The sequence below is a fragment of the Hyaena hyaena genome, unplaced genomic scaffold (genome assembly GCF_003009895.1).
Source record: "Hyaena hyaena isolate Hyena2069 unplaced genomic scaffold, ASM300989v1 scaffold_1, whole genome shotgun sequence".
Lineage (NCBI taxonomy): Eukaryota > Metazoa > Chordata > Mammalia > Carnivora > Hyaenidae > Hyaena > Hyaena hyaena.
This window is the reverse complement of record NW_024080633.1, coordinates 9198136-9206650: the sequence shown is the minus strand read 5'-3', so window position 1 is coordinate 9206650 and position 8515 is coordinate 9198136.

Genomic DNA, 8515 nt, shown 5'->3' with positions numbered 1-8515 from the left:
TGGTTTTTGTGTGTTCAATTTGGTAAGTTCTTTATAGGTTTTGGATACTAACCCTTTGTGTGATGTGTCATTTGCAAGTATCTTCTCCCATTCTGTTGGTTGCCTTTTAGTTTTGTTGACTGTTTCCTTTTAGTGCAGGTATCTTTTTGCTGACCTCTCCACCCTGACCGATCGTGTCCTCAGTGAGTCACGCGCACTTTATCGCCGGGGCTCGGGTCCCGCGGGGACGGCTCCATGCTGCGCTGTTGCACAGCCACACTGCCCCTGTTTTGAGTCAGATGGTGTTTCTGTGTATTTGGGGAGTTTTCATTTTATTACAGAATGATTCCTTCTTGATGAGGAATCATCACCAGAGAATTCACCACCAGAATTTAACACTTGCAGTCTCTTTTTGTTGCCTAGTGCCTTTGTGGAGGCAGCTGCTTGGCAGGACTGCCCTGTGATGCCGCAAACCCTAGGAGGCCTCCACAGCATCATGTCTGCGCTTTCTGAGGACGCACGTCCACATAGTCCGTTTGTGTTTTTCTTGGTGTGCGAGAGCATCCACGTAACATTTCGTAGAAAGAAAGCAAGATCCTTCCACCCTTCCTTCCATGGGGGATACCTGCTTGTGTATCAACTATGGCTCCTTGGTTTGCGTGGCCCTGAAGGGGGTCTCCCAGCTGAGCGGGTTCTGAAGCCTGGGGAGACCCCCTGGGCTGTGTGATGGCTGGGCTCTGGTACCCAGCTGTTTGGTCCAATGCTAACCTACCTGTTGCTGAGAAGGCTTTTTGGCAGATGTGGTCAATCTCTGAGTCAGGAGGCTTTGTGTAACCTGGATGATCTGGGTGGGCCTCCTCCAATCAGGTGAGGGGCTGAGGAGCAAAATCTGAGGTTTCCCTGAGATCAAGAAACGTCTGTCTCAAAACTGAAATATCAGCTTCTGCCTGAGTGTTCAGACTGCTGTCAGCCAAGTTTTCAGACTTGCCAGCTCCATAATCCTGTGAGCCAATTCCTTAAGGCAAATCTCTTTATATATACAGTCGACCCTCGAACAGCACAGGGCTAGAGATGTGGACCCCCCATGTAGTCAGAAATCTGTGTATAGTTTTTGACTCTCCCAAAACTTTACTACAGTAGTTTAGTATTGACCTGAATCTTCACCGATAACATGAACAGGTAACATGTCTTCTGTCTGTTATGTGTGTTACGTACCATATTAGAGTCAGCTAGAGAAACAAAAATGTGGTTAAGAAAATCGTAAGGAAAATACATTTACAGTCCTGTGCCATATTTATTGAAAAAAAAATGCACGTATCAGTGGATGCATGTGGTTTGAACTTGTGCTGTCTGAGGGTCAACTATGTATCTCCTGTCGGTTCGGTGACTTTGGAGGGCCTCCCGACTGGCCCTAGCTGAGGTGGGGAGGGCTTCAGGCTTGAACCCTGTAAGAGAATCCTCAGGCTGCCAAGCGTCTGTGAAAACCAGACACGGGCTGCTCTGTGCCTCCCTAGGACCATCTAGGATCTTGAGTTGTCTTCCAAGAAGCCTGTGCGTTTGTGCTAGGGGCTGGGGGGTGGTGACACATGACACAGGTGTGCAGGACAGGCATCCCTGCACGTGTGCTCCCCGGCAGGTATGCCCACCTCGGCGGAAACCAGGTACCACACCTGCACTGCTGGCCTGGACAGAGGGGCCTGGGAAATGGCGCCCTGGGCAGTGGACTTCTGGGTGATCACAGAACTTCTGATGGATGAAGGCCAAATAAGTGTTGGTAAGCACAAAATATAAATTAGAGGCAGGTAGCATCGCACTCGCGATGAAACGCAGATGTTCGTGTGGACCTGCTACCCCCGGCTCCTCTGCGAGCAAGCCGCTTAGCCCTTCCCGGGCTGCGGGTGTAGGAAGGGGGCCAGGTTAACACCTGCTCTATGGCTCTGAGGAACGGATGTTCCTCAAGGGCTGGTGAGGCCCTTGGGAAAGCTCCCCCGCTTTGAGACGCCGTGTAAGGACACGCGCTTTCAGTATTAAGATGACAGGTTCCTGCCTTGTGACTGTTTGGAGTTAGGGTCAAGCTCTGGCTGTGCCCCACACAAGCTCTGTGGCTGTAGGCCATCTCCTTAACCTCTCTGAGCCTGGTGTGCAGAAGGGAGGTGAGGAGCTCACGTTGTCACCTAGGCTTGTAGAAATGGTTAAGTTCAAACATAGAAAACTGTCCGTGTGCTGCCCAGCCCTTAGGAAACCCCCCAAAGTCAGTTCACCTGCCCTGCTGGGCACTGTTAGGGCCCGACCTAGGTGAGGACAGAGCCGGGCCCGGTGTCTAGAACTGATGGTGGGGCCCACCTGACGGCACTTGCACGGCCCCGCGAGTGAGTGCCACCTGAAACCAGGTACCCAGGGCACCTTGCTCCTTCCTGCCATTTCTTTTTTTTTTTTTTTTTTTTTTTTTTTTTTTTTTTTTTTTTTTTATTTCTAGGAGAGAGAGAGACAGCGTGAGCAGGGGAGGGTCAGAGAGAGAGGGAGACACAGACTCTGAAACAGGCTCCAGGCTCTGAGCTGGCAGTCAGCACAGAGCCCGACGCGGGGCTCGAACCCACGAACCGCGAGATCATGACCTAAGCGAAAGTCGGACACTTAACCGACTAAGCCACCCAGGCGCCCCTCCTTCCCTCCATTTCTGCCCTCACTTTACCACGAGTGTCATTCCAGCGTGCCAGCTGCGGGGCCCAGTGCATCTCACAGAGACTGCAGCCCCGCCCAGGCCCTCCCGGCCCTGTGACCGCCCCTGTTCATCTCACGCAGTCGCACACGGCACCAGGCGCCTGGGAGGCGCTATATACGTGCTCAAAAATGTGGATTGAGTGAGGGTGAGCGGGAGGCGCATAGTGTCTGTGATGGAAGCTGCCATCACCGCCGGCACCCGGGGAGGAGAGGTGTGGAGCCGTTTGTGTCCCCTTGGAACGGGGAACCTTGTGGGAGGCCGCGCGCTACTCAGGGCCGCCGAGACCAGATCTGCACACAAGGTCACATATGGAAGGGCTCCATTTACACGGAATGTCCGGAATAGGTGGGTCCACAGGGACACAAAGCTGGGGCCGCCCGGGCTGGAGGGAAGGGGGATGGGTGGTGACGGCGGCCTGTGGCGGCTTGTTCTGGGGCATGAAAGCGTCTTGGAAGTAGGTGAGGTGAGAATTACACCGTCCTGAGAATGTTCTAAATGCCACTCAGTCGTCCACTGTCAGCTTGGCGAAAATGGTAACTTGCACATTATGCGTTATGTGCATTTTACCACACCCGTGCGCACGCACACCAGGTGTGGCAGGGCTGGGCGTATGGGACAGAAACAAGGTTCGGGCAGGAAGTCAGGCCATCTGCTCATGGAGTTGAAGAATCAAAGTACAGCGAGGGGCTCACACACTGTCATGAACCCACTCGACCTTCATTTCTGCCTCTCCTTTTCATCTGTCACCACCACCAGCTGCCACCTGCTGGGACATATGGCTCTGGAAGCTTCTCATGGGACCATGTGCTTGGTTGGGGGGGAGCCCCCAGAAGAAGACAGCTGCGTGTATCTGGGTGGGGGAGGCAGTTGTTCAGAGCCACATGCCCCACGTCACTGGTCAGCAGGTGCCGGGCACCAGGCCTCCACTGTGCTTTGCAGCAATGGCTCTTTAACAACATCACAGTTTCCATGGGGCCTCTCCATCTGTGTCTTCTTCACACTTACTTAGCCCAACTATCCTCTCCTCCCCTCTGAAGCCTCCTGGATGCTCACAAAACCCTGGACCAGCTGGCAGAGGTCATCAAAGATGCAGGCTCCCCGTGTGAGACCATGTTTGGGGGTGGGGAGGCATGTGGCTCACCTGGGAAAGTTGTCACCCATGGTGGAGTTTGGGACGGGGATGACGGAGGCGCTTCGTGCTGGAGCCAGGCGCCGGGCCTCCAGAGCACGGTCCTGGCAGCCCTGCGTGTCAGGAGAACTGGGCGGTTTGCAGATGTCTGGAGGCTGCCGGGACCTGCATTTATGCTTGTCTGAGGCGACGGGATGCACAGGTGTGCAGAGTGTCACGTGGGTGTGCAAGTCCATGAGAGCCCACTAAACACTGGGTCCTGGTGGGCTTTCCGGCTGCAGGAACATCTGTTCAGCTTTTGACTGAAAGCCAGCAGATCTTGCCTGATCCCCAAAGATAGTTTTACCTACTGTTGAGGTGAGAGATTGAGAGAGCTCTAAACCAAACAAACAGAACACCCAGCTTCAAACACGATTGCTGTCCTCGGGGACATTTCTTTCCCAACCTTAATTTTGGGATTAATTTGTTTTAGAAGTTCCTTGGCTACTATTCGTGTGTGTGTGTGTGTGTGTGTGTGTGTGTGTGTGTGTGTGTAAGAAAAAAAACACTAAGAAGAAAGCATGTCTCGCTCTTCTGACTCCTGTTAGTGGCTGTCTCGTGTCTACACGGTGAGGGCAGCCGTGGCGAGGGCACCTCTACCCCCTCCGCGTCTCCTTTGAAGCAGGCTTTGAAGGAACGTGAGGGCACCGGACCCCCCGCCCACCCACACAGTTCTTGCAGCTGCTCTGTTCGAGGACTGTCCTCACCGGTGTGTTGGGGGCACTTTCTTATCAACCAAAGTGATCTTGGTTCATAAAGATGCAGAGGCAAAAGCTGGGAGCCCCTGATTCCCAGCTCTGTCCCCTTCATTATCGGGACACAGCATCTCCCTGTTCCGAATGTTCTGCCAGTTTCCTGCTCCTGGGGGTGGGCGGTCAGAGCGGTGCACGTTTCTCCCCTGACTTCACTAACTTTAAGTTCTGGGTCACCAAATCCTCTTTTTCTAATGATTCCTGAATTCTTGTCACTTAATAATGGGCATTTATCATCCATGACTTTCTTTTTTATCTTGCTTTTTATTGGGGGGAGATTATTACTTTGCAGATTATTTTATAGGTTATACAAGGCATGCAAGAATATAGTCAACCCCTGAACAACACAGGCTTGAGCGGTGGGCCCACTTATGTGCAGATTGTTTCAATAAATACAGCACAGTAGCTGTACGTTCTGCATCTTACGACTTTCTTAATAACTTTTTCTTTCCTCAGCTGACTGTACTGTCAGAACGCGGTATATAACGTATACAACATACAGAGTATGTGCTAATTGGCTGTTTAGGTCATCAGTAAGGCTCTGGTCAACACTCAGCTGTTGGTAGGTTCGCTGTGGGGAGTCAGCAGTTACACACAGATTTTCGGCTGTGTGGGGAGTCAGCGCCCCCGACCCCCACGTTGTTCAGGGGTCAGCTGTATTTTCAGGACTAAAGATCCAGGTGATTCTGAAGCTCAGAGCACAGTGTGTGGCTCCTTGCTGCCCCAGGGAAACACCCTCAGGGGTGTGAATCTCCTTCTGGCTCCTCCTCTGGCAGGGACCGTCCTTGGCCGGCCGTCAGCGCTGAGCCCACTGAATACTGCACACGCCCTCCTTGCCTCACCTGACGTTTCTGAGACCTTGCTGTGTGCCAGGTGAGCTGTTGGGAGCCGCAGATTCACTGATGAGCAGAAAGGGTCCCCTGCTGTCCTATCACTCGTGCTGTGCGCACGCTGTGCTGGGGCTGCACCTCTCCTGGCTACCAGAACATCTGGGTGCTCTCACATTCTTTGCATGGCAAAAGACAGCACGCTGGCCTTCAGACACACGAAGCTGGCATTTGAGTGCTGTGTTACGATTCCCAGAGCAGAGTCTTCCAGCCCAGAGTCTTACTGAGTCTTCACTTCCAACCTGGAAAGCAGGTACTGATATTTCTATCATATTGTCAGTGAGAAAACCGAGGCTCAGAGAGGTCAAGAAACGGGCCCAGGGTCACACAAACAACTCAGAAGTAGTAGGGGCTGAGCTTTGAATTCAGACTTTGTTATGCTTATCTGAGAACTTTTCTTTCTTTTTATGTTTAATTATTTTTGAGAGAGACAGAACATGAGCAGGGGAGGGGAAGAGAGAGAGGAAGACACAGAATCCAAAGCAGGCTCCAGGCTCCCAACTGTCTGCACAGAGCCTGATGTGGGGCTTGAACCCATGAAACAGGAGATCATGACCTGAGCCGAAGTCGGACGCTTAATGGACTGAGCCCCCCAGGCACCCCGAGAACTTTACATTTGAATGATGCCTGGCTATGGGCTTCTGTGCTTGAGGTTTGCTCTCTGCCCCACACGTGAGTCCCTTGAATCTGAAGAGCAGAGCACAGCCACAGCTGTGAACTTTGACCGGAAGCCGGGCCCTTTCTCCTTACATCCGGTGGTTGAATCTTGAACAAGGGCATCTTTCTGTCCCTGGGGTGCCAAGCCCCGACTCCTTTGGGGTGTTACGATATCACAGTATGAATACTTTGCAAACATACCTCGCTGGCATCCGGCACGGCCCTGACACCCGGGGAGGGAGGATGCTTCTGGGGAGGGAAGGCGTCCTCTGAGTGATTTCATTAGGCACACGGCGCTCTGCTTGAATCATTTTTCTGGAAGGTGCATGTTTAGTACAAAGCAGGGGTCCATCAGCTGTGAGTGCTCTTGGCATGTTGCCGTCTTAAAATTTAAGTACTTGGAGTGTCCTACATGGACGTGGCCTTCCAGCTTCTTAAGGGAAGGTTTAAAATGTGTTTTCACGCTGTAATCCCTGGGCCTCCAGGAAAGCTGGCCCAGACCACAGACGGGAAATTCGCCCGAGCCCTGAGCTCTCCTCTGTGCTACATGAGACGTCTTTCAGGGGGATCGTCCTCTGGAGAGGCAGGGACTGAGGGACTAAGCAGAGACAGTGCCACTGGCCTCTCTGTCCTGAGGCTAGAGGCTTTAACCCCAGCCTCTGTTCTGAGGCAGCGAGCCCCAGTGGGCTGTTGGGGGTGACATCCATGTTACAAAAGTGTCTGGTTTTGTGCCACAGTGGAGACGTGGCAGCGGACACTGCAGTGTCCCTAGTCCTGCCGTGTGTGTGGCTCTGAGCCCTTCACCCACTGACCTTGTTCCCACCCTAAGAGGGGGTACCATTATTATGCACCGAGATGTTAAGTAACTTGCTCAGGGTCCTCGGGAAGAGGAGGGTCGGGCTGGGATTCACACCTAGGCCAGCGGCTCTCCTGTGTTCCCTGTTCCAGGGAAGGGCTCCCGGTGGCTCTGCACCGTCTGCGTAGTCAGCACATGCCACGGGGACGCAGGTGGAGGTGCTTCTCGGCTTCCGAGGAGCTGGCAGCCAGACGCGGGGACCAGTCGATCTAGAAACAATGATGATGCACGATGGAGGGTCACAGTAGCTGCACAGGGGCCGGGGGAGTACTGGGGGCAGGCGGACATCGGGGAGGCTTTCTCCAGTGGGTCAGCAGTGGGGAGGGGGTGGTGCCGGGAAGGAGCGACAATGGGGTGCCCGCAGGGTCGAGAGAGTGACGCACGCAGTGCCTTCTGGGAAGCTTTCTGGTCCTTGTGGGGACGGCGAGTGGGCAGACTGGATGCGGAGAGCAGCCTGTACTTGGTCAGCTTGGCCGGGGCAAGTTCTGAATCTGCACCTCTCAAAACAGGCCACATGAGTGGTTCCATTGGGCCTGGTCACTCAGTGGCCTAGTGTGCCGCGGGATCTGTAGGACACAGACCTCTTGTTTCCACAAAACCTGCTCAGTGTAATATCCATGGAATGCCACGGACAGAGGCCTCCCGGTGGCTCAGGATCTGTTGCTGTGTGGCTCAGCCAGTTTCCGTCTCCCCACAAGGGCCCAGGGGCACTAAGTAAGCCCCACCCCCGCCCCCGGACACAGGTCGGGGCAGGTCCTTGACCCTCGTCCATCACGGGGTGACCCTGGCTGTTGCAGGATGTGACTGGGTTCCGGCTCGTTCCATCCCAGTGGCTGCAGACAAACCGTCCTTGCACTTCTGTTCCGCGGCCCCAGCCTGGGGCAGCGCGCGGAGGGGCCGGAGCCCAAGTTGGGGTGTGGAGCGGACGCTGAAGGTGCCCCTCGGCCAGCTGGGTCCAGGGGGCTCGGCCCCCAGGGAGGCAAGGCGTTTGGAGCTAGGGGGGCTGTCTGCCACTGGGAAAGGTGCAGGATTCTCCAGTAATTGCTTCCATATGTGGGGGCCTCCCTCCTCCCTCACCTGACCTCCCATCGGCTTCCTCCTCCTGCCAGACTGGGGTGCTCCGCTGGTGGCACCTGCCCCACATGCCCCGCCCCCTGCCCACTCCCGGCTGGGGCTCGCGGTGAGCTTCGAGGACGCCACGAGAGTGATTTCTCGTGATGACGTCCCTCTTTCCTTGTTTGTTTTGAAGCATCTCTCTTTAATAACCACATCGAGAGGAGCCCTGTTTGTTTTTCTTGCTTAGAGTCTCCTGCCAATCGACTCTTCACCAAAAAAAGGCCGTGTGACCCCCAGGCCCCGCCGAGACTAAAGGGAGCTGAGCGCACCTCACCAGGGAGATGGTTCCAGCACATACCTGTTCCTGGGGAATGCGGCCCGTTTGGAGGCTGCCTGCCAGGTGATGGTGCAGATAAACCCAGCTCACATTACCGTGCC